The 27,255-nt window shown below is 35.8% G+C and overlaps 1 protein-coding gene across 4 annotated transcripts in view; it reads left to right on the plus strand.

The window, feature by feature from the left end:
• Positions 1-27,255, plus strand: part of ENOX1 (ecto-NOX disulfide-thiol exchanger 1) — a 303,768-nt gene that overhangs the window by 136,170 nt on the left and 140,343 nt on the right. For all 4 annotated transcript variants that reach the window (XM_072410174.1, XM_072410197.1, XM_072410189.1 and 1 more), the window contains one exon: positions 18,733-18,785. The gene's annotated coding sequence lies outside the window, so the exon portion shown is untranslated. The remainder of the gene's footprint in view (positions 1-18,732; positions 18,786-27,255) is intronic.

Genomic DNA, 27,255 nt, shown 5'->3' on the forward strand with positions numbered 1-27,255 from the left:
TTTTTATATAGAAAAAAGGGAAAGTATCAAAAAATAACCAGAAATATGAAAGAAATACAAGCATTTTTGTTCATTTATAAATCTTTTTCTTTTATAATAATCTATGCTTTGGGTTCTGTCCAGCTCAGATATGATGATAACTTTTAAAGGATATTGCTTTATGCTAAAGGCAGGTATAAAAAAAACTTTTGGTTTGTAAAGGTGTAAATCATCTAGAGCTCATAGTATAGGTATAAGAGGGAAGAGGGGGAAAGAAGACTTAAGACTTATGTCTAGATTAAAGTATCCGAACCCTGTGACAATAACAGGCATTTGGATATTGAGCTCAATAACAGGCTTAAAATAATTTTTATTTAAATTTTTGCACAAAATCCTCCTGAGCCTGAAACCTCTTTCTTTCCCCCTCTTCCCCTTGTACCTATACTATGAGCTCTAAATAATCAACAAAGAGGTTGGTTCAACACAACCTTTATGAAACAAAGACAAGAACCAACACAAAAAACATGTAAATAATCTACCTTAAAAGAACTCAGTTTACAACCAATACTGTAAGGCCTAGAACACACCAGTACTGATTTCTCAATTAGTATTTCCTCATTCTGAAGACCCCAACATGGTGGCCATGTTTACAATTTTCTGGACTTCAGGAGATAGGGATAGGGCATACTACAGGACAGATGTAAGTGCTCCATTGTATTTGCTCATTTGTTTGTATTTGTGGCTTGTGCACTTATGAATGTCATTTATTAACATGTTTGCTCTGTCCACATTCAATCTAGCACCTGAAAATTGGATGCTTTTGATAGTTGATCTCACTTTAAATTTACCCCAGAGCTGATCACTTTATCAGATCCATGTTTGGATCAGAAGTATTACACTAACTTACTAACCATGAAAACCTGTCTAATTTAAGATCCTTTCATATTTACCTATTTTCCTAGTTGCCAGTGAGGCAATTTAATGGACTAATAAAAATGGAAGACATGGTAGTGTCACTGGTAAGGTAAAAATTGGAGATGCTACAAAAAAAGTACTGATCAACTGGAGCTAGGGTAAAAGTTTATTTTCAAAAGGATAAGTGAATCGAAGATATGGGGATGATACAATATAGAAGATAGCCTAGGAATATGCACTAAACTTACAAAAGGTTTTGCTGGGATAAAAATAAAACAAAGTGCATTGTATTTATTGGGCAAGCTACCAAAGACTAAATCCTAGGATAAGAAGTGAAAGAAAAAGATGAGAGGAGTTGCGCACAGATTAGCATTTGGCGCCCTTTGGGTAAGTGAAATGAAAACTGAAAATGTATAAACGTTTAACACTTTAAAAGAAGATCATTACTCCAGCTCAGGAAATGTGACAGTAGGGTATGCTACTGGTTATGTGTCAGTCTTGATTGCCGAAGATAGAAGTTGACAAGTTTTCTATTCAATTTAATGTACAGTGCTGTGTTGGGGCTAAATAAATACTGTTTAATAAATATTTTTTGTTAGCAAATTGTGCATTCAGGTTTCTTTGTGTTGGATCACAGGGGGTCAAAGGTTTCTGAGGGATAAAAGTGTGTAATGTAAAGGAAATAGTAAAGTTTTTGAAATATGGGAAGATTGGTAGATTTTGTACAGCTTCCCTGTAACTTGCCAGTGAAGTTCAAAACCCACTTCCCATAGCGGTTTAGTGTGAAAAGCCCTGTGATATTCAGCTTTGTTTTAGCAGTCTCACTACACTATCAATGTCTCAGGGTAGGAAATGGGAACCATTTTATGTAGGGCATACGGGCTTACTTCATCAAGTAATTCATAGCTCTTTTGGACTTAAACTGCCAATATCCTGGTCAATTTATGGCCTAGGCTAAAGGCCTATGGTTTTTTATGTCTTCCCAAATAAATTCCAATCCCGTGCCATGAAAAGCTTACCTTGAATCATGACAGGGATCCTATACAAACCACCAATGTGAGATTGGAGCTGCTAAAAAAAAAGTCTGTTAATGTTTGTCTATAGTACTGCTCTAAATGCAAATCTATTGATACTTCAGACCATTCTGGCCATTTTTCACAGTAGTTTTAAAGCAGGCATGTCCAAAGTCCGGCCCGTGTTTAGATTTTTACTGGCCCGCAGCCTCTGTCGTCAAATGAATTTTATGCGGTCGTGTGTGTGTGTGTGTGCACAGGGAATCCCCTTGGTTTGTATTGGGCGTGTGCTGTGCGCACAGACCACGCCCTCTCTGAATCCAAGAAAGTTCTCTGCATGGAGCCCACACTGACACTGGACTCCGTGCAGATACATTTCTTTGAATCAGAGTGGGCGTGGTCCGTGTAGATCCCGCACAGCACATGCCCACTACAAACGTAGGGGATTCCCTGTACACGCACACACACACGAACAGTTGTAAAAATCAACAATACCAGTAACATTGACATTTTTTAATATATATGTTAAAAACAAGCGATAATACAGCAATACATGCAAACCACAAAAATATGTACTAATGTGGTGCTTGGCATGAGAAGTGGCCAAGCTTGTCAGTGCACATTAATGGTTCAAAGAATGTCAGGCTGGATTTCACCTCACCAAATCTGACACCCCTGTTTTAAAGTAACCCTCCAAAGTGTAAACTTTGTATTTGTTGCTCTGTTTTTTAACAAGGGGAAACACTTAAAATATTGTTCAGGTATTATGGAATCTCTGCTGTAATTGCTATATTCCGAAGTCCAAGTGCATTAGTGTGGTAATCAGTGGGAAGAATGTTACCCCTACAGATCGCCAAAAAGATCATTGGTGTCACCTAAACTGACCAGAGAGTCACAAACTGCTCATTGCTCAGGGAACCCCTAGCAATCTCTGGAGGAACCCTGGTTGAACAACGCTGCACTAGAAGTGCTACTAGGTGCAGATTTACTACTTATTCAGTCCACCTATTTCCTGTTTTTAATCTTTGAAAGATAAGTATCTTTCAAAACAAAATGTAATTGTATGATTTGTCAGTCAAATGAGAGGATAGCTCAAAATTATGAATAGTTTTGTAACACTCTGTGAAATTAGATTGTTAGCCATATAATAGAATAAGGTCAGGAAATACATAAAATGTAAGCGTTCACTTCCTCAGAAATATACAAACATGATCAAAACTATTATTCTTTAAGCACTAGGTAATCAATTAGAGAATATTTGCATACAATTTTTTAATTGAAGTATCTTTTTGTATTAGATGTGTATAGTTAATTATATATTTAGACATCTTGTCTTCAAGAATTCTAATTATTCTTTATAAAGGCATTGTTATTGTGTTTCAGCTTTTTTCATTTATTAAACAGAAGTATTTTTGGATTATGGGTTCAGGATTTGATAGGACGTCATGACAATGCTATGAATAACCTTCAAACACTACCACCTCACTGTAATAAACTGCCGTCCTAATGTTGATTAGAGCCATCTCAAAGCCACAGGGTGCAATTTAATAAACAGCACACAGTGGGGCACATTATAAATTAAGATTCATGCGGTAGCAGGAAAAGTGCCGGATTGTGGTTTAGTAACAGGAAGTCAATAACCTGTAACAAGCCTAGCAAACACTTTGATTTTTCTTTTGCATCTCTCAATTAAAAAGCCAGCATTAAAAACATAGACACTTTAGCATTCTCAGCCTATATAGTTGTCTGGTTTAAAAGAAAGAACTTACCTGTGCAGCTGTGCCACAAATAAATCAGCACCCTTTAAAAAGATTTCAGTCATACTAAGTATAATTGCAGAAAGCTAATTTCGTAAATAATGAGAAAAATTATGAGGTTCTTGTAGTCTTTTATTTAGTTGAAAAATAAAAGGTCAAAATCAAAATGATTTCTTGTAATATTTGCAAGACAAACAGCATTATTACCCAAGGAATTAATAACATGGTCATGTACATACCCAGCCATGACTGCTACCTACCGTACAAGTTTTGTTATTCTAAACCCACTTTTGTGGCTGCATCCTCACATTGTTAATACAGTCATGTTTTTTAATCAGTGCCTTTGTGCAATAAGGTGACAGATCGGTGACCTGTAGTTGAAATAATTGAGCAATTCACAAGCTGTATTTGGAATATGTAAGCTCTGCAAATGGGATAATATCAAAGGTTGCAGTACGGTTTTCTCAAACCAGGGAAATAATTTTCACTGTGATAAATTGTAGAGAGTAACAGCTCTTACTGTGCTTTCAAAGTTTATGCTTCTTGTCCATTACAGCCAAATTTTAAAGGAAAAACTCTACGTTGTTAAAAAATAGTAATAATATAGCATATATATTTTTTATTTAAAAATATATTTCAACAGTTTTCCTCTTTTATTAAAAATGTTAAATTCTTATTTGGGTTGATTTACTAAAGGAAAATATTTACTTGCCTCATTCATTTATTTACACATTCCAAAGTAAACATGAACTTTGATTAAGTTAATTAGGTGACAGACTATTCAATTCAATCAGGTACAGGTAAATGCTTTTTTCTCCCCATGCACAGTCCTGGACATATACACTTTTAGTAAATTATCCCAATTTAAGCAACATCAAACAGTGCATAAAGTACCAATACTATTCAACAAACACAGCAACAATGTTAAAATATGTAAATCTTAAATTATTTCTCATTATGTTTGGGAACTTGCCTCACTGTATACAGTGTTTTTTAAGCAAATCATTGGGAAATGTCTTGGGGTCTAGTAATAAAGCAGTGAATTTGACATTCACTAAAACATTTCCTGATGGAGAATCTTCCAGGTCCATTTGTTTTGACGGCATTAGTTGATTCTCTACCAGGGAATGTTTCAGGGGATTCAGACTCACTGTTCAGACCTTTAGACAAATAATCAATAGGCCTCTAACACTAGTCAACCTATTTAAGATACCACATCACTATAAAGCAAGTATTCCAAATTGGAGAAATATAATTAAGATATACACAGTATCTCATGTGAGGCCATCCGTGAACAAAAAAATCACAAAACAACAAGTTTGTAATAAAAGCTGCCAAATGCATTTCTTAGATAATAAAGGTTTTTATTGCCTATAATTTGCTTGATAATCTCCATATCTAATCTTTTTTTGAAGTGAACTGTACTGCTTATTACATATAACATATATAAAATATACATTCATACACACATATATATATATATGCCTTTGGATATCAGTCACAAAAGGTATGCTATGAGAGTTGCTTTAATGACTGCTGGGCTGCCTTTTAGGTAAACCTGATATGCAGCCCAATGGACAACTGAAAGAGCTGTTTTTTGTGAGACAGCCTAAATTATTAAATTCCCCAAGGCTGGAGAGGATACACTTTCTTCATTGAAGCTGAGTGATCCAGCAAACCTGTATCCTTTCCAGCTTTGGAGAGCTTTATTACATTAGGCCCAGTGTCTTAGCGTTGCTGGCCTACAACACAAAGTAGTTTTATCAGCACGATCTATTGGCAAGAAATTCTGCAAAAGGTTCACAAAAAATAGTTTTTAGAAAATTGTATACAATGAGTCATGATTTTAAAAATCCTGAAAAATATTTTTTGGTTTTATATTTATTTTAAAGTCACAAAGTTCACTCAATATTTAAATCTATTACTCAAATCTAAATTCTTTGTAATCACCAGCATTTAGGCTTATTTTATTCCTTGTGTTACGAAAGTATAGGCGTTTTTTCATCACAAACAGGGATTTAGTGGTCACTAGATTACCAAGCTCAAGGGTGGTGGACTGTTGTTTTTTTGCAGTGATTTGAAAAAGAATAATTGTTGTCCTGGTATGCTGTGTGTATTTTATGGCTCAATTTTCAGTTTTGACTGTTGACCTTTATTTTCAGTTTTATGATTCCAGGTTAGAGTGTTTTGCATTCAGTTAACGCTGTTGGGAATTCACAGATTGCCAAAAGCATCTCAGAGCCTAATATAAATCCTCTTCTTAGCTTTCCTCTGCATATTTTTTTTTTGCAAAGACTAAAATATACTTCTTTTCTATTTTGCAATTGAAGCACTATTTGTGTATTTTGGGATGCAGATTGCAAGTTATTTTACTGTTCATGCCATTTATTTTTGTATAGTGGCATTTTAGGAAAGTGGGATAAATGTCTAAAGCGTTGTCCCTAAAATGTGTTGTAAGTATATGGGCTGAAGAGGAAAACCTATGAAAGATAAGCACTGACTGTCAGCAATCACATGTTTTTGTATTCTTGTTTTGCTCATTATTGTTCCAGATGTATGAGAACTATAGATAGTTCATCTGTTATACATTCCCAGCAGAATATTCCCTGCTAATTCCACAACACACATCAAATGAGAAGTCATTTTATTTTAATGAATGCCTTTTTCTGCAGCCTCAATTTTAGGAGTGGGTGGACAGCTTTAGTGAAACATAGCCATACACAAAAGTTTCAGTATAATTTACCTTTAGGCAGTTTTATACCTGTAAAATAAGACCTCCGCAATGATAGAAATAAAATTCATTCTATATATTCACAGAAACCACCTTTTGAATTACTACCCTTGCCCTAACCTGTAATAACATAATTTAGGGTTGTGTATAAGATGGCTGCCCTGTGTGAGAATGAACTCAGCTTCTCACAGTGGCAGGGTCGGTTAGACCTAAAAGGACAATGCACATTGGTTGTATTAAGAACACACACAGCTCTGAAACTTATAGTAACTGGTTGTCTATGGTCGATATGGAGGAAAGTAATAACTACATTTATATGAGTTTTCTCTTCATTAGTACTGTGCAGGTGAAGATTTTCTTTAAGGATTATTTAGATTGTGGTTGACATTTGATATTATGTCATCAGTTTATTTCTCATGGTCTAAGATTCCAACTGACTGACTTGTCACCTTCCTCTTAAAGTAAGGTAGTACTGGACTACATGGACTTTTTTTGTCTTGTTTGTTAAGCAGTTTATAAGAAATTGTAATTTTGACTTTTGAAGCATTGTTCATGTTTTTAACTTTTATGTACATTTATGTAAACACGGCATGTTTAGTGTCTAAATGTCTTATTAGTCAAATATATGTCAGTGTAAATGTAGACTAAAAACAAGTCAGAAACAAATTTAATCTGATCTATATGAGATATATGTACACACGCACGCATGCACACATTGTAATTCATACACCATATTTGCTTGAGTATAAACCAATAATGTTATTTCCCCTCACTCAAATTGACATTAGAAAATTAATCTGGGTTTATATGTGGGTCACACCAGTAGATTGTGAAACTAAACCGTGTTTATACTCAGCTGTGCCCATTCCGTTGTGGGTCCTCTTTCTTCCTCCTTTCTTTGTTTCAATCTTTGGCCATTTGGCTAGGCTGGGACAAAATTACTCCAGGCACAGGAGCATGGGAGTTCATTCAGTCAGGGTAAGATGGTATGTGCTGGGTATCCTGGCCGTCAACCCTAAGCTGCGCATGACAGATGTAGTGAGCATTTAGGCAGGTAAGAATGCTTATTACAGAAGGGACACCACCTGTCCTTTTCTGCAACAAAGCCATGTCTGGTCACAAGTTTGTAAAGTGAAATAAAACCTAATGCATCCATCACATCAAAAGACTGGTTATCTTTAATACTGTATACAGTGCTAACCCAGAATTTTTTTTTAAGCTGGGTGGGAAGATATTGTAGGTGGGGGGCAGCCCCTGAATTGTGACCCAACTCATCAGTAACCACCCAAAAAACAGCCAGGTGGTTGCTGAAAAGTGCTGGGTGGTGCACCCAGTTAAAAGGGTCTGGGGAGAACACTGAACCATTGAACTTAGGGCAAGAGGCTTCTTTAGTATAAGGTTAAGGATCAAGCAGTTTACCAGTTTTGAATTACATAGGGTTTTTTTTAACTGACATTTGCAAACAAAAAAAACTCCATCAGAAGTACCTTTTGAGTGTCTGTTGATTAGTAGTTGCAATTGCTGGTTACTATTAATAATAAAAAAAAATGCACATCTATGTAAATTACATGCAGTAAACATATGTAGATGTTCAATTTCTCTTTATAACATGAAGGCCTTCTGCCTTGTGTTTTCATTGGGTTGGTCTGTATATACATTATTCATAAGCAGTGGAAAATGTGCTTCTTTCTAGAAAACAAAAAATCCCATGTGGTATTCTGGGAACTCTTCAAGACCTTTCTTCATTTAAATTAGCCTTTTATTGAAGTAATGTCAGATTTAATGCACTATACTTTAGCCATGGCCATTTACCCTGATGTATTCACAGCTCTGTGTTTCAAGATGAACAACAGCACTAAATACAAAATACATTAACTTTCCCAGATCATCTTGCCTTGTGTATTTTTATTTCCCATAACTGACCTATTTTAGTGTGCATGCTGAAATAAATTGCAGAAAATTGCAGTAATACTTCATGATTATCCTGATATTTCCTAAGATTCCACCTGTTGTTTTTTTTTTTTTTTTAGACCAAAGAATACAAAGTCTAAAATCGTATCTATTTATTGTTCTATTGACTGTAGAACCGGCAATACATTTTGAAATTGATCAATTTACCAAAGTGAAATTTCTGAAATTGCTTATCAATATACTAGGTATCAGCTGACAGACCCGATTATGCGAAGAAGCATAAGGCGGCACCATAGTCACATAAAAGAGGCATTTGTTAGATTTGTAAACGAATACTACTTCTCATTGATTATGTGACCAAGAATTAAATATATTTTGTTTTTCATCATTTTAGGATCATTCAGTCATGAAAGGGTCTGTTAGAAGGGATATAACAGGTCTGGAAAAAAAAAAACATGTAGTTTGTTCTTTTATAACATGAGTGTTAATTTTTTTTTTTATCAGAATTTGATTGACAGCTTATGGTTATTGAGGCCTAAAGCAATGACATAGCAATGAAAAATTGGAGCAATCAACAAAGAAAACCGCTAGAAATATAAATATACTCTTTGCGTTAGATATTAGATAGTTGTATCTGTTTGGGAATGCATTATTTAGGTGGAATTAAACCCTGAATTCATAATAGATATCCTATTTTTAAGGTCTCCTTTGTTTCCCTCATAACCTCATTACAGACCTCTGTCAGTATGCCTACATGTGGCAAATGTGTACGAGCAGAACAGAAAGCTGCCCAGGCTATGCATTTTAAACAGACATTGCATCTAATTTGTAGCTTATACTGTAGCTTTATCATTTTAAAATGAACAAAATAAACTTTCCATAAATCCAAGATAAAACCTATGATCTACTTTGAGAGTTGTGCTAAACAACTTTTTTGGTAGGCTTATGTTTATGTGTTCTGGCGAAGATGCATTGCTTTATGTCTTTGCTTTGGCTACAGTTGTTGGTTGCACTCTTCATTCATATTTAGGAATGGATTCTTAAAGCCGAAGTAAACCCAAAACAATAAAATCACACTTACCTTCAATCCCGCAGATCAGTCTGTCCGTCGGAAGGTTTCTTTCATCGGTCCTGCCTCGTCACGGTATCCAACTTTGGCCCGGCGCAGACGGAGCACCAGGCGCTGCCATCTTCTCCTCTCTTCTTCTGCATTCTTCTTTGGCAAGTTTTTTCCCCAATCTACGTCACCCGATCTCGCATAGTGCAGGAGTAGATGCGCATGCGTGAAATCAGCATTTTTTCCCACTATTGATAAAAGGGTTCCTTCTGCACATGCCCTTGATATACATTTGAGGCCCGAGGTATCCCGAGAGGCTCTGCGCTCCCATTCATTCTTGATCACCTAGGCGATCGAGAATTGGAGGGGTGGTGCTTCACCTGTTTTTTTTAGGTCTCTGGGTCGTGCTTTGTTAGAAAAATAAAGGCTCAGGTGTGATATATTGGCATCCCAGTCAAAATAAATCTGCTTTCCCAACCTAATGAATGTAAACACACAATGTGAATCCACCCTAAATAGGTGTATAGATAATATGAATTACTAGCCTAATTGTGATATAATAACTACCACACCATTGTGCTTTATAACAGCCAGATTGCTTACAGTGTGCTCTGTAAAGTACATGAGGGCAAGGGGCTTTCATTGTGTCTTTTCCATCATTTCGTATTTTTTTAGCTCGTTAAATAGCATTTTACAAACTTGCTGATGGCCAAGGTTACACACTTATTTACATAAGTACTTGTTTTAGGCATCATGGTAAGCAGCAAATGTCAGTAATTCACAATGATATACTTTTTTCATTACACTGTAGAAGAATATCTTTTATTACAGAGCCTCTAGCTTGTATCCTTACCATTTATGAGGCAAAATGCATCTAGTATGTAGATCCCGGTAGTTGGCCTCTTGTGTCACTCCCTGCCTTATGATCGATTTCTTTGACTTTACCTTCACTTACAGATTTTTGAAGGTAAATGCTGGGACGTGAACCTGTTTACTCTATTGATTGAGTTGGTGATTCTTAAAATACATGCTTGAATCCTGTGCTATGCGGATCATTGTGTTGTCCCCTTGGAGAAATTAGATCAGTGATCTGTATCGCTCTGCCTCCAAGGCAGGTGGTGACTGTCACTTGAAGCAGCTGTTTGCAGATTCTAAATGCTACATATCCCTTGTCTTAGGAAAGGTCTTACAGAGCTTTGGGAGAGTAAGCTGCAAAATTAAGCTGATCACCAAGGTAATCACACAGACACCTAGTTGAAATGTCATTCTACAATACGTGCATGTGAGTCATTTTAAACCATCAGTCTTCCCTTTTTTCTTCATTAAAATGTCCTTATTACTCCCAAAGAGTAGAAGAAAAATGACAGTAATTTCATAAGAAGACACAAAACGCATTTAAACAATTTCAGTTCCTAACGTGCTAGTCAACATTTAACTTCTGCACGTTGCTCATTAAAATAATGGATCCTTGAATGATACCGGCGTTTATCTTAAAATGTAATTGTCTTTGGTGCTCCCTGGGGAATATTGTAAAACTGATATAACCAAGCCATGTTTGTATGTATTTCTAGTATGCTGCTGTGTATGTGCTCTGAATGACTTTGAATTCAAGGCAGCAATTGTATTATCGACTTATTGAGTGCATAACACACTTATGAAAGTTGGTCTAATGAATCTTACGATAAAGTATAAATCCCAGAATCAGATGCTTATTTCACCATGGCAGCAATAGACCTAAAAATAAAAACTTTTTTTTTGCTAGTTTTATTCATGCTGGATTTTTACCTTGTATACAACCCAGAACAAATGCAATCGCCTATAAACTGCTCGGACAAAAGGCAACATGCGTGGCGGCAGGTGCCTTTTACATTCAAACATGAAGCAGCACTCAGACCGCTTTTAAAACCGTCCATGTAAACTAACCCTTGGGGTTGCATATAAGCAGTGAAAGGTTGGTTGATTAAATCCTTCACCACCAGTCATTTGATGGCAACCTAAAGCAGACTACTAATAGTTCTTCAAGAAAATGTCTTCTTTGATTTAGCAAGTAAATATTCCCAGGTGCTGATTAGTTAAGTTTCAATGAATAATTAAAATATGAGTATAAAATGCTGTAGTTGCATTTTATTTTTTAGCCTCTGACCTATCATCTTTATCTACTAATCAGAACAGGCTTTTGTACTTTGAACTTTTCTTTTATACCAAACATACGCTATATTCATAATTTCCTATTATTTGGAGAAACATTTATGGTTTCTGCTAGAAACTAGAACCAAGTACCCAAGTGCCTTGGGAGATCATGATACAGTGTGCATTTATCCACCCGCCATACTTTTACTATAGGTCAGCTGCTCAAAAGAAAGTTATTATGATATAAAACAGGGGAAATACAAAAATGTATTTCTAATGGGGCTATTGACATGAAATTTACACCAGATGTTGGTAACAACTCAAAAACAGCTGGGTGGTTACTGATAAGTGCCAGTTGGTGCACCTGGCTAAAAGGGGCATTGTGTGTATAATATATATATATATATATATAATTTTTTATTTTACTAGTCCAATGCTACCACACAAAGAATGCTAGGAGTCGGCCTGAGATGCAGTATTACCCGCAATATAAGTAACTGTGATCCTAAAGTGTATGCATAGAACACTTTTTTTTTTTTGTCTTATGTTGATTTCCCAAAGAATAGAGTGCACAGTTTGAATGCAAGGCAAATGATCATGTGTCAAGTTTGAAGCCATTGCTACTTATATCTTTTTATTCCTTTGTTTGTTTTTTGATGGGGGTTAGGGTGCACGTACAATAGAAGTCTCAATAAGTGCCCTAAAATCACTTTCATTGTATTTTTTACAATTGTCACAGATGTATGCCCCCATCTCATGTATACTATATGCTCAATATTAAAGCCAGGTGCACTGTGAACATGTTAAATCTGTTGTTTGTGTGGAAGTTGATGACTGTCAGAATATGCTTTTTCACAGGTTACGTAACTGTAATTAGCAGCATCTTAATGAAGGATGATATTTAGCTTATATAGTGAAAAAAAAGTACAAAGTGATTCTGCCTCTTTGTAGTGCCTAATACATTTTGACATTAAAATGTACAGACATTTTAACAAAGGATTCAAAGACCAGAAGAAAACTCTAATTGATTTTAACAGTTTATTTCTTATGATACTAATGGCAAACATCCGCATAGCATTTGTAGAGGGAGCAAGTCCCCTGATTATACTGGTGAAAGCTTTTTTGTGGGTTGCACTTATAATCTTCATAAACATATCAGCTGATCTGCTGCTAATGTTTGGTCTTGTCATGGCATTTTATTTTTATCTTCCAGTCTTTAACTCAGCTGGACAGTATAAGCACATTAGCAATAATTCCCTGTGTCTCTTACTGACACTTTTGAGCTCTTTGTTTTCATTTTTAAGGTGTAGTTCTTCAGACATGGTTCTGTAGGGTCAAAAAAATCCTTTTTTTATTTACAGCTTTTAATGAAAGCATGCCTGGTGATTCTGCCAGCTAAGTATATACCCTTCCTTGGCTTGGGTGACTCCGTTCAGATTCAGTGTTCTCACCCTTTCCTGTGTGCTCATTATTTAGACTACAAGAAGCCCTTTTAATGCACAGTGTGCTAAAATTCTATGTGCCCGGTTTATCACAGCTGACATTCCCTTAAACATTCCCTGGTAGGAATTGTCCAAGTCTATGTGTTTCAATGGCAGTAATTAATTCCCACCAGGGATTATTTGAGGGAATGTCAGATTTCCTGCTTTATAACTAAAGCCCTAAATGTGTGCATTTCAGCAGGTAGTAATCTGACTATCTACAAGATGTTAAGGGAGGGAAAACCGGAGCAAAAAAGGACCTCAGAAAATGAAAGAATCATAAAGTGCTGTACAAAACTTAGGTAGATTTAGTAGGAGCTTATGAAGTCAAACTCCAGTTTTTATTAAAATGAAAAATAAGTCCAGCTGCTTTTTAAGAGTGGATCTGGAGTTTACTTGTTAATTAATAACCATAAGTGACAACCATAAGATTCTTCCTTTAAAAATTGAAGTGAATTAACCATACAGAGACTTTTAGTAATTTATGAAAAATGTGTAACTTCATAACTATGAACTTGTAAAATCTTTTTATTTCTGATTTATCTGAACTGACTACAGCAGAGTAGAACAGGAATGCTTTATATAGATGACTGTAATTCAACTTTCATTGGTACAGTACCTCTAAGTCTAATTGTGTTAATAGTTTTCTAATTGAATTATGGAGTTCCAACAAAGTTTTACTGACACTTATCGAGAAAACATTCTTAGATTGGTATCGGTTATGTAAACACCATTAATTAGGTTAATACTACATAAATGGCTATTGACAGAACAATTAATAATTAATCAAGTACGGAAAGGAAATCTGGCTATAAACAGAATGTATGCAGTGTTCAAATCCGTAGCGACAATGACTCGGTAAGTTTATATTCATACTAGCAATATTCTCCTATTTTTATGCATTTTAGGACCGTCACCAAGGGGATTTTTGTTTCTATGCCTGCACCTCTTGTTCACACAAATAATCTTTTAAATTTAGTAGAATTTAGTAATCAAGTCTCATACTTCTTTCTTTCGGTAAATCAACCTGTGGTTGTCTGAGTGGTCATCTTTCCAAAAATTATAAGAGGCATGCTGCTGATTAAAGGAAATGGGCATCTTTATTCACACAGCTTCTTTGCAAAGACATAGATTTATTTGAAGTACAATTTCCTTTTAGCCGCAATCATCCTCACACCTGGACAGGTGACATTTTATTTAAAAAAAGTTTCCTGGTGTAAGACAAAAATATGGTGAGTATATATGGGGGCAAATCTGTAATCTGTGTGTAAAAAGTGTATTTCCTAGGCATCAGACTTCCCATATAAGATATATCTTACTATTATCTTCTAAAATTAGAATATAAAATAAAATTATTTACTGTCTGATATTTATATCATAAAAGGAACTTCGGGTACTCGTATTTATTTTGTAATCATGAAATTCTGTTCCTCATGATTTGTATTTCTTTACAGGTTTATTATTTGTACACCTTGTTATTTAGTGCACAGTGATCGTGATGTTGGTGCTTAAAAAATAAAACATAATAAAATATACTCTAAATATTTAGGGCCCCTGTAGCTCTTTGCAGTGTATTAATGTGTGTTGTGTTAAGACAGGCCATTTAAAGTGGAAGTGCACCACTGAAACCATGTGAAAAAATCCCCTTTTTTCTGGTTCCATGTAAAGTGGACACACAATGTGACATCATGTGTTGTGTTACCAAGCATTTCGGTGCCACAACTCCAAGATCTATATGGGCTCCTAGTTATGTTAATATACTAATATCAGACTTACACTGATCACACCTAGTTTTTAACATGCTAGCTGCTCTGCTATTATTATAATGCAGTGAATTAAATCTTATCTGAGCCGCTGACCTAAAACATGCGGAAACTTAAGAGTAAAATCGGAACTACTGAACTTTGTGTTTATTTTGTATCGGTGACCCAAAAAGTACCCCAAACACTGGTTCAGCATGCATCTCATGCAGCCATTTTTTTTTTTTTTTTTTTTTTATAAATTCCAATGACGAAAGAATAGTAGATGTCAGACAACATTTGTCAGCATATCTACATTACATTGTTAACCATATGTCTACATGAAAAGGTTCAGGAATTGTATTCAGAGGAAGGTAGGCGATGAGTATTTGTAGAAACTCGGTCTGTAAACCTTCACTGATAACATGATTAGTTTAGGATTTTGAGTTTATTTGAACTGTAGGCTAAGTATAGTCAGGTGGTTGACCTGGTTGTTGCATTGGGTTGGCTGCGGGTGTGCTTTCCCACATTTGGTATGAATTGGTTGCAGTCCAAGAAAACACTTTTATAAATGTGTGCAAAAGCATTTTAAAGTGGTTCTATTCAAGTCTATGGAAGAGGTTTAGCACCCCAGGTCATTTTATTTGTAACCAGGGATTTGGAGTGTCTCAGGACTGGTTGACAGTGGTGAACTGTAGCAATCCTGTGAACAACTGCCCATCTGAACTTTAAAAGGGGAGGCCATAAATGTCGGCTTCCCTGCTTTCCTAGTATATATTTTCTATAGGAACTTTTGCCCAAGGTTTGGGTAATATGACTGCGTGTATTTTGCAGATTTATTTGTGTAAGTGAATAAGGAACTACCATTTACCAAAATGAAGATTAATTTATATATTCATTCACAAGTCATGTTTAGTGTTATTGTGTGAGTTTAAAGAATTGATCACTGTGTGTTCACCTGAAAGTAAACATGCTGGAAAATTATTACAAGCATCTAAGAGCTAAGTAGCCTGTCGGCAGTATAAAATATGTCTTCATTCTTGAAAATGTTCCTTGACATTGCACTGAGCCTGAAACCTATTAGAGAAAGAAGTGAAAAAAGGCTATAAGAGAAAGTAGCACAGGGCTGTTAACCTTCTGCTTAGGAGAAGTACAAGGTAGTATATCACTATATCTTTTGGCTATTAGGTTGTCTGTCACTTATATTCGCATTAACGCAGCTGGCTATCCAGATGACAAAATAGTATCTATTGCCGCACGGTGTGCTAATACTGCACCTGATAATGAAAGATTAGAGCAAAATGTCTGATTCTGCATGTTCCTGTAAGCAGGGCAACCTCAAAGGGAGTGTTTTACAAAGCTTATTTGGCTATACTGGATAGACGTGTGCTTTTTCTCAGCCATGTTATTTATGTATTCACAACCCCTGGTTGAAAAGCCCTTGATGGACACTAGTTCCCAGGCAGTGAAGCCAAACTTTTTTGTCATCAGTGTAAATGTCATTGCCCCAGAACAAGCATATTGAACTAGAATGTTGTCGAGAAATAGGGGAATGCAACATTGATGCATACTTGCAACCTGGAATAGTTTTGGTTTTAGATGGGGAATTCCCTGCAAAAATATTGCATACAAAATCTGTTTTATTTTTTTTTTTTTTTTTTATAGTTTGCTTCCTTGGGCATGAATTAGGTTTGTGCACCCTACGTACTACACAACAGCCTTCACATAAGAACATTTTACAATTAATGGGAAAAAGGAAACTCCTGTAATTCTACATGTACAAGACTATTGTAGGTGTTCTGTAGTTATCAGAGAAGCTTCTTTTACATTGTATACAATTTTATGAATATTTAACAAGAAGCAATAATATACCCTGAGCTACATTGTTGAAGCATTGGAAAATAAAGTAATGTGACTTGGCTGTGCTCATGTTGAGCTGGCACTGGGAAACAGTCCATTTACAAGAGATAGTAATCTTTTTACAGTTGATATCATTACTTTGTGAATGCCTGCAAGCACTTTTTCAACTGCATATTGTTCTGTCATGGTGTGAGAAATGTTGGGGAAAGTATTTAAAGGGGAAAATGAATATGTATTTCCAGTCATTGAAATATGATGTTCTTGCATTCTCTTTTTTGTTATTACCACCTTCCTGATCTTGTATTTTTCAAAGTAGGATTTACATTCCACTATCCCCAGGGGGTGAAAGTGGGCTTGGGGTTGTGTGCAAACACCACGTTTAATGTATCATAGCGGGCAGAATTAGGTGCCTGTTCCAGCCACCTCATTTTTTCCCTGCTTCTGGAATTTATTATCAAAGCCCACTAACTCTTTGTAGATGCAACGATGGGGCAATATCTGAGTGTGCAAATGTCAGGATCAAGCAATAGCATGTGGGGTGAGGGGCTGGCTTAGCCTTTTCCAAGTGTGAACTTTCTCAGACGTTTCCATATTCAAACTTTCTTCTTCAGAAGCCTGCACAGAATTGTTGACTCCATGAGGACAGGCTAATTTTTAGTGTTCCCTTACCGCACAGAGACCTTTTTTAGGGTGTGTGTCCACGGGCTGGGACTATGTTGATGAGCATATCCAGCTTGCCTTTGGGTGCATTCCTCTTGCAGTTTATTCATTTTACTGATCATTCACTTCAGTTTCTGAGATCAATCACATTTCCTTGACAGATCTCCTCATTATCTGCAATAACCTGCTTTTGCATTCCTATTAACATGTAAGGGGAGAGAAGCAGTTTGGATGCAAAAGCCGGAGAAGCAGGTAAAAAATTTCATTTAAATGAGGTGTAAATCAATGTGTTTTTCAGTTTATTCTTCATTTAGCTGTGTAATCTAAAAAGCATGCTTGGAACTGTTCTGTGTTATTTGAATCCTCTATGATGGTGACCAAGACTAGTATAAACACTGTACACAAAAACTGCGTGATTACTTTGTATAATACAGGATGTATGGAAGTCGCTGCTCGTCAGATGCTATAATCAAAAGGAAATGAATAACATAGATAACATTTCAGATAATATTTTCTAGGTACTTCACCCAGCGGGCCCCAGATAACAATATTCTATATCTGTATGAGAAAGAGAGATATGCCATGCCTTTGTGGAAAGATCTGCGGTTTGTCAGCTGTGCAAAGCAACCTATATAAAACCCAATATCTTCTTATCCCCAGCTAATTAGTTTGCAGTACTTGTGTTTATGGGATCAGTATAGGTCAGTATAGATTTCAAAGCTAATTTTTGAATGCAAACCTAAGCAGTCCTATGTCAAATAATTACTGGTCCTATTTATTAGCAAGCTGGGACATGCGGAGTGAGATTATTAGATGAAATGTGTTTTTCCATAATTACTCAGCAGTTGTGTATGTACACATGGCCATGTTGTATGATGTTGTAGATGAGCTGTATAGTAAAGCCATTTCAGAAACGCACTGGATGATAAATGCTTGCCAACATAGTGCATAAATATGGACACACGGTAGATGTTAATGCTTTTCATTTTGGTTAATATTTAAAATCACACAGCACATACATACAATAAAATATCAATTTAGGCTTAACTTTGGTTATGTATTTATATTAAATAAAAAACCTTGTCTCTAAGAAATGTGATTTAAAAATTAAAATAATATCTTGTAAGAGGGACCTTGTTTAGGTACTTCCTGTTAAAGAATGACAGCTCCCTGACTTCTATTTGTGCTTCATCACTGTCGTCTTATCACATGGGCTCCTGTTTGAAACTGCAAGTGGCTATTTCCAATCATAATCAGGAGAGATGCTATGCACCCATTATGAAAAGTGTTCACATAGGAAGTTGCTCGAATAAAGCTGCAAAGGATTAAAAAAAGCTTATCAATTCATTGTTACCATGAAAAAAGGAGCTATGCAAAATTCTGGAATATCCTTTGTATTGAGTTTATTTGTTTTTTGTCTTTTAATCCTTTAAAAAGTATGATTTGTTGTAAAACAATATCCTAATTTATGGTATTAATGTACTTATTGTTTCTTTCAGCTTCTTTGACTTCGGGACTGAAGAAAGAATTTAACTTCCGAGTATTTGCACAGGCAAGTGATAAACTGACTTATAAGTAGTTAAGTATTTGCTTTTTTAAATGCTTCTAAGAATCTGTCTCATAATGAATATTCACAGGACATGCATTTGCATTTCAAAGCAGCTTTATTATGCAGTCAGCCCTGTGTACCTATAGAATGGTGTATTCTGTCTCTAGCCTTCATACACTAATGAGTAATAGTAAGTAGGCTGATCATTTGTGTGGTATACATTAGGATAACTGATTGACCTGTACTAAGAATACATGAGCCCATTAAAGTCGTAATCCTCCTTGTCTGTTCTACAAATTGTAATGCCGCCTATCAAAACAGATGATATATTGTATATTAGATTTGTTCACAACCAATATTACAGCTAGTACACAATAGCCTGCATTGAGCTAGATAAATCTTCTTTCTTCTCCTTGTGTTTTCTTGATGCCCAATTCTTTTCCTGTAAAAATATTTTATTAGATTTATCATGATATAATAACACATGATAGAGAATGGCATATCAAAGCAATGAACTGTGCTAATTCAAATCTTGCTTTTGTGCCAGAATTGTAGCACTCAAAACCTCTATTCTATGTTGATAAGTATCTGTACATTAGCTGCCAACAAGAAGTTTCTCACGGAATATGGACTATTTAGACTCCTTGTTGGTAAGGTCTGCCCTTCTACACTCCAAGTCCAGATTGTTCTTGATTTAATGGCCCCCTTTTACATTTTAAGTTTAAGTGCATTGCTAATTATCTCTTTCAGTTGGAAGGTTTGCTATAAGTAATAGATATATTCAAGAAAAATAATGTGTGTATATATATATATATATATATATATATATATATATATATATTTTTTTTTTTATTTATTTATTTTGGTACACCTATCTAGTAACAGGTTTGCTCTCCTTTTGCCTTCAGAACTCCTGTTCGTCTTCCTGGCATAGATTCGGCTAGGTGCTGAACACATTTTAGTCTATATAGACATGAGGGCATTCATTCTGCTATTCTAATATTCTAATAGCTGCATATTCATGATGTGAATTTTTTGTTCTACCAAATGTCAAAGACGCTATATTGGATTAAGAACTGGTGACTATGGGGACCATTTGAGTACAGTGAACCTATTGTGATGATCAAGAAACTCTTTTTAGATGATTTGAACTTCGTAACATGGCACGATAACCTTCTGGTTAAGTACTTACAGCATGGGTACACTGTGATCATAAATAGATGGACATCGTCAACAACAGTAATAAAGTACCTACCTACCTAAGTAGCTATGATATTTAAACAATGCTCGGTTGGTACCCAAAGTGTGCCAAAAAATATCCTTCACACAGTTGTGCCACCACCAGCCTGATAAATTGATACAAGGCAGGATGGGTCCACATGTTATTGACACTAAATTCTGACCCAACCATCAGAATGTCACTGCAGAAATCCAGACTTATCAGACCCAGCAATGTTTGCCTAATCTTCTTTTGTCCAGTTTAAAGCCTGTGGGAACTGTAGCCTCAAGTGCCTGGTCTTAGCTGACAGGACTGCCCCCTTTGTGGACTCCTTCTATTGTAGCCCATATGCCTCAAAGTTCAATGTGTTGTGTGTTCAGACGTGTTCTTCTGCATACCCTGGTTGTAACAAGTGATATTTAGGCTACTGTTGCCTTTCTATCAATTTCAATCAGTCTGGCCTTTCTCCTCTGATCGCTGGCATCAAAATGTAATTTTGTCTAAAAAAAACTGCCACTCACTTGATATTTTTCACTTTTTTTGAACCTTTCTCTGTAAACCCCAGAGACGGATGTTTGTACAAATATTCTAGCAGATCATCAGTTTCAAAAAATGTTCGGACCAAGCTGCCTGGCACCAAAAACCAAGCTAGGCTCAAAGTCACTTTTCTATTCTGTTAATAACATCTACATACATAAATGCATTGAGATGCTGCCATCTTTTTGGCTGAATACATATTTGCATTAGCAAGCAGTTCAATAGTGACCTGTTAGTGCATGCATGTTTTATGTATTTTCTTATATATTGATCTAGTATATGCTGACACATCTTCCTTCACAGATATATTGTATCAATTATGCATAAAGCATCAAATTTGTTTGAGGTTTAATGAGTAACAAAAAATTTTGGTAAGCAAGCATATCCTGGCCATCATGCTTCTCTGATAAAAGGTCAGAGCCCTAGTACTTCTGTAAGCTTCTGCTTTGTTATACAGATAAAATAAAATGCTCACTGCTGCCTCTGAGGTTTTAAATCACTGTATTTGCAGTTCCAATTTTGCTTTGCTGTCAAGGTTACAAGAATAATGACTCCAGTTTTGAGGGCCATCATTCTGATAGGCCATCATTTTAATACTGTTGATAGATTTCTTGACATCTATGCTAAGGCAGTGTTTGATAGCATTCACATTTCTTAATCTGAGAGTGAGGATTTTGTAGACATGTTCTTTTATATAGAAGGAAAGACAATAATTATACTCACGATAGAGTGTGTTTGGAAAGTAATCCAATAAAATGTCACTGAGGTAGGTAGATATTCACAGTTAAGAAATATCTATGCTTCCTCAGAAGTCTCTTTTTACAATTCGTAATGTGATTCATAAGTATAATACTTAAATCATTGCTTTTTCCCAAGCTAAATAGAACTCTTTAGGAGGAAAGATAAGAAATGTGTCACTTGTGTTTGACATTTTTTTTTTTGCATTCACAGTTAATTTGACAATGTAAAGGACCCCAATCCAGCCATGACTTCCTTGACATATATGAGAGATTTTTGTGATGTAACAAACTTTGTTACAATTAAACCAGAAACAAGAGAAGCTGTTTTTATTTCATTTATTTGCTTTAGAAATTCTGCAACTACAGTAAAATAAAGTAAATGTGTCATAGTACTGGAAGTTGGCTGGGAGCATACGCAGTCTTTATTGGAGCAAGTTATTAAGCTTCCAGGTCCATTTCCTGGCCTGAATTAACACAGAGAAATGGTCTGATCATAATAAGGTGTCAGTAGAAGCAGAAGGTTTTCAAGCCAGGGCTTGGTGGCTTGATAAGTTATAATCAATATGTGAATATGATGGCTGGATGCATCATCAGGCAAAACAAAATGGGGTTTGTGTTTGCTAATCATGGTCAGATAGCATTACCTGATAACCTGGGTAGGGAATTCATCACAGGTGGCTTGCAGAAAACTCATCCTTGTGGTGACTTGCTGTATTGTACTCTGGAATGTTCTTCAGCTTGTCCAATAATGCCTTCAATCTCCAGCCTTGTTGGTAAGGCCCATAAGTGGACCTTCCAGTCCCACTCCTTGCAAGTGCTGCAGTAGCTAATAAGGAAAAAAAAGTTTTTTTAACTCTTCAATTTCTCTATATAGCAGTAACAAAAAATGGTGACTTGGTATCCACTCTATGACTTTCTTTTTCATTCCTATCTCCTCCTATTACCATCTGGCAAGCACTATCTGTGATACTTTTTATTTCCTATCAATTACTATTAGCTATTACTATTACTGTTAACTTTTGTTTACCTCCATTTGTCTGACAAACACAGCAACACAAAATGGTGCCTAGTGTATCTGTACTTCATCTGGGCTACACTAACATCAGCCCTCTGTGGAAAACTGAAGAAGGTGTGTCAATTGGGATTTATTTTCCTGCACATGCAAAATTTGAAACTTGGATGAGCACTTGAATTACTAAAATTCTGCGTTCCAATCCAAATTCACAAATTAAGTCAGAATAGACTCCGACCGTGTATAACATCCCACACTGCATAAAGAGGCTTAGAGGTCATTCGCAAATAGCCCTTTACTGAAGTTTCTGATATTTCGGCAATTCAATTCAACGGTGTCAGAAAATCAGTTGGCAAGTATTATCTTATGCAGCCTTGTTCCTAGTTGAACTACAAGAAAGCACCATAATTAGGTGTTAAGCAGTCTTGGGCTCATCCATGTGAATAGATCCCACAGCCAGTGGATGATGACAGTGAAAAAAAACCTATATAGACAACAAAGCCAGACAGGTAGAGTTATTCATGGCCAGCCAGAAGAAACTAATTTCTTCACCATGTTTGCTGGTGTTGCCTGACTTCCATACAGCAAGAGGGTCTCACATTTTTGCTTACGAAGTTTTGAAGCCTCAGCAAGTGCTAAATAATTGGTGTTGGTTTTAGTGGTTGCGTTTATGGAACAAGTGAAGTTTTGAACATTTGGTAACTTGTTGTTTTTGGGTAATGGTGAGCTGTGAAAGATTAATGAGAGAACATAACATTCTGACACACACTCTAAGTGACAAAACACACTCAGTGTTATAGTTAGGGTGTAGACATCTTTTAAAGAGAAAGAGTCACAAAGCATCTTTTAAATCTACATCAAAAATGTGAAATGTATAGTTTTTGTTACACACTTTAGTCTTGACCTAAACAACATTATGATTATGTATATTGGATTTAAGTCAAACTACCTTATGTATTTTATTCCCTAGGGTTATAGTTCTGGCATACCATACAAAAGAGCTTTTTTACAATGAAAAATAAGAAACATTGTGCATTTAACAATACTTTGTATACAACCTTTCTCCTTATCCAGGTCATGGTATAGACTTTAGTCACAATTAGCTCGACCTGTTCTGTAATGTTGGAGATGTTCAGTGTTTCTTCCCCTGCAAGCTGACACTAATTGACACCTTCAGCTATGTAGATTAGACCATTAACACCTTTCCCACACTTCATGGGCACTTTGGTGATTGTCCAGAAGCATAATGTGAGATGTAAAGGTTTGTCAATCTTCTTTGCTCCACATAATTCAGTCACCTTCTGCTTTAATGTATTCCACAGTATCTTGTTTTAAGGGGACTGAGTTAACCCTGAGGCTATACATTCTGGGGTATGTTCCCGAATCTTCAAAAGTTATGATTCTTCTTATATTGATAAAACATCCTAAATATTTTAAAACATCTACTACCAGCTACTCTAAGCCCCATGTTCATTTACTCCATTTGGTTTCCATGTTTATGTAAAAGATATTAAACACACGCATATACATAAGTATGAGATAAGACGTGTTTGTTGTGCATATATCCATATGCATCTTTGCAGTTTTACATAGAATTTGGAGTTGATGCAGTTGATTTGCTTTGCTTGGCTCTGCATTGACTAGGCTTTAAATATCTCATTCTGTAACTGCAGTGATGAGCCAAAAAAACAGTCTGTTAAACAATAATGATTTCACACTTGTTTTCAGCACCATTTTCCTTCCTGACTCTCAGCAATTAGTTGAGACATCTTAGTTATATAATTAGGCAGAAATCCCAATTTACCAAAATATTATATGAATCATGTTTAAATGCTGTTTGAAAGCCAGATGATTTGTTAGGGGAAAGGGACATCTCACTCTTCATTTATAAAAGGCATGTATTATCCTTAATTTTGATATGAAAAGCAAAATAATGCTAGCTGTATGAATGAAAAAAAGCCCTCTCCCCATGAGTGCAGCATGCTCCATTTTCATATATAGAAGATTGGGAAATATATTCATATTTGCTGAGAAGTTACTGGTGTGTGACAGTACATGCAAATGCAAACAATACAGAACCAATGTACTCTCACCTTCAAGAGATGCCTGTAAAGCTTTTATTCGTTCAGAAATGTACCAAATATTTGAAATAACTTGCATTGCTGTTACATTTAGTGTAAAGTTTTTTTTTTTTATCTGACCGAAATACTTATGTTGAATCTTATCAGTTATCATGTTTTGGATATTGCCTGTTTTTAGATAAACTGCATTACACTGCTTAATCTGCAATTGTTTACAAGATAGCAGCTCTCATCATTTAGCTTCATTGTTGACCTTGTATATGGAAAATATTGGATTTTTCTGTCCTAAATTTAGGTGGGTGAATAAGTACGCAGTTATTCACACAAGTATCTGGCTTCGCAAAACTGTGTTGATGAGCACAATATACCATTATCTGATGGTGGAATATACATTTCTTAGGTGCATTTAAGTAAAAGTTTTATGCCTTGAGAAGGTAGGTCAAGCTCATTTACATGGAATTTTAGTTTTATTTCAGGCATAGCTGTTGTGCATTAGACAATCAGAACTCCAGATAATTGTATCGCAATTACCATAAGCAGCATGCTGTTCAAGCTTGTTATGGTGACTGTATCTGATAGACCTGACAGTGGTTCTTTCAGCCTGCAACAGAAAGTGATAGTGGCCGGATCTTCAGGAATTACCTTTGCAACTGCATAACAAAACAGGAACATTAGATTAAGAAAACTGTGCTTCCTGAGGAATGATGTAGAAGTTACTCAAAAATAGATTTAAGGTTTACATTTCATGTGAGGCTCCAAAGAAATATATGGTTTTATATGTTAAAGAGGAATTTTAGTTCCACATTCCAAAATTGCAAGCAGGCATCTTTATTGCAGAATAGGACAGGGAATGTTCCTAGTGCAATAAAACAAGCTTACCTGTCTGCTCACATTCTTCTTTTCCAAGTACACCGAGCTGCACATGGGCAGCTCAGTGGTGTGACATGCCAGGTATGAATAAACCATACATCATCCTGACCTAGCCAATTAAGACAGGCAAATTTCCGACACTCTGAAAAGGACTGGATGAAGATGGCGACTCCTGCAGCAGAGTGAGTACAGATAAGTATAAATAAAAATTGTGGCAGGTTATTTTTGTTTGTTTCTGCAATAAAGTAAAGGAAATTGTCTGTCCATTGTGATATAAAGTACCTGCTTAGTTTTCTGGTTACTGTGTCTTCTAATCTTCTCACAGGGTGCAGTAATAGCTGCAGCAAGTGAGATCCTATTTGCTGGATGGTTTTCCATCTTTATGTAGCCTTTTGTTCCCTAGCCCGACTATCCCTGTTCCCACCATTTTATTTATTATTATTTCTTATAGAGTTTTAGCATTGCATGTAGGCATAGGTACAGATTCCTGTTTTCCATAAGTGGCTCAGCACTCTTCAGGCTGCTCCTACCAACAATGATGTGCCTGCTATGCATAGAGAAGAACAAAGACCCAGTGACCTAGTCTATGTGTCTAAAGCAACACGTGTAACAAAGACAGGTTTTAGTAAAAATTTCAATCACATGTTAAGGAGGAGGAGGCTAGGGGATCCAGGGAAGACAGAATATAAGAAGATTAAGCCTCAGCTTTATGTATAATTCCTATACCCCTGGATTAATTATTTCCACTTCTTTCCCTAATATCAGAACCAAAGGAGTTAAAAAGGGAAAAAAAGGGGAGAGAACAGCTAGGACACCCTTATATCCCAAATTTCATCTTCTTTTCTAACCCATCAAAACACATTATTCTGGCATGTTTTGTATTATGGTTGGCTCTATCTTTGGTTTTACCAACTTAACATAAATGTGTAAAAAAAATGGACATAATTACGTCACATCTGTTTATACCCTTCTTCAAACTTCATTCACAAACCTAGTAACTCCTCTTTGGTTAAATCTACCATTATTATAACAATATTTGCAGGGGTAAATAATAGGGGTTGTTCTCCTTTTAGGAATACAAACATAGCTGTTGTTTTCACCTTCTGAAATGATGTTGCTATGCATCAGAGGTGAACGAATGTGAAGTCATTGCTCAAGATTTTGCATATTGTGATCCATATAACCTTCATGGCATAGATTTAAAATCCTTTATTTCTATGCAATGGAGAATCTGAATAAGCAGTCTGATATTTTAATAAATCACCTACTTCGACCGAATTGCTAGATTTACATAGTAAAATGTTGTTTGGTTTGTTTTTTTTTCCCTTTAATTTACTTTTTTCCCTTTTTATTCGAGCATGTATGGTTTCTTTTTTTCTCTTCTTATAAGTATGAAATTTAGAGCTTCATTAAATGTTTATATCATTATTATTTTATTTTTTTAATTTAGTTTCAGTGTTGATTCTTCATAGAAAAAAATCTGCTAGGAGGTACTGTGCAAATTTTCTCTATGTTTCATGATAGATTGTGTGTCAAAGCCTGCCATGCCACATGATGCTTTTCGTAGGCAATAAAATTGATTCCAGCCTAGCTGTTGTATATACTGAGTTGTGTGCATGCCCAAAAGTCCAACTGGCAATAGAGCTCATCAGTGTATAGCCAGCATAGATGAAGATTAGGATGTCCAAACACGTCATGCAATTTGATACTGGTATTTAAAGCTTGCTACAGGCATGGAAAAAGCAAAAAAATTCCAGTTTATTCCAGTTTATATATAAATAAAATCAATTAGACAAATTAAAAATAATGCAGTTGTCTTACAGGGGGGAGAAAATAATGTTTGTGTGTTAGGAGGCTTTTGGTAAGGACTTAAAGTGATTTCAGTCTATATATAATGACTCCGCATACATCTACAGGGGTCTTTCTTTTTCCTTTTTTATGTCAACAAAAGTGATTCTGAAATGAGCTGGAAGTTATGAAAATTACAGCTAGTAACAGGGCATCCATTACCGGC

This window comes from Pyxicephalus adspersus, chromosome 1 (assembly GCF_032062135.1).
Source record: "Pyxicephalus adspersus chromosome 1, UCB_Pads_2.0, whole genome shotgun sequence".
Classification (NCBI taxonomy): Eukaryota; Metazoa; Chordata; class Amphibia; order Anura; family Pyxicephalidae; genus Pyxicephalus; species Pyxicephalus adspersus.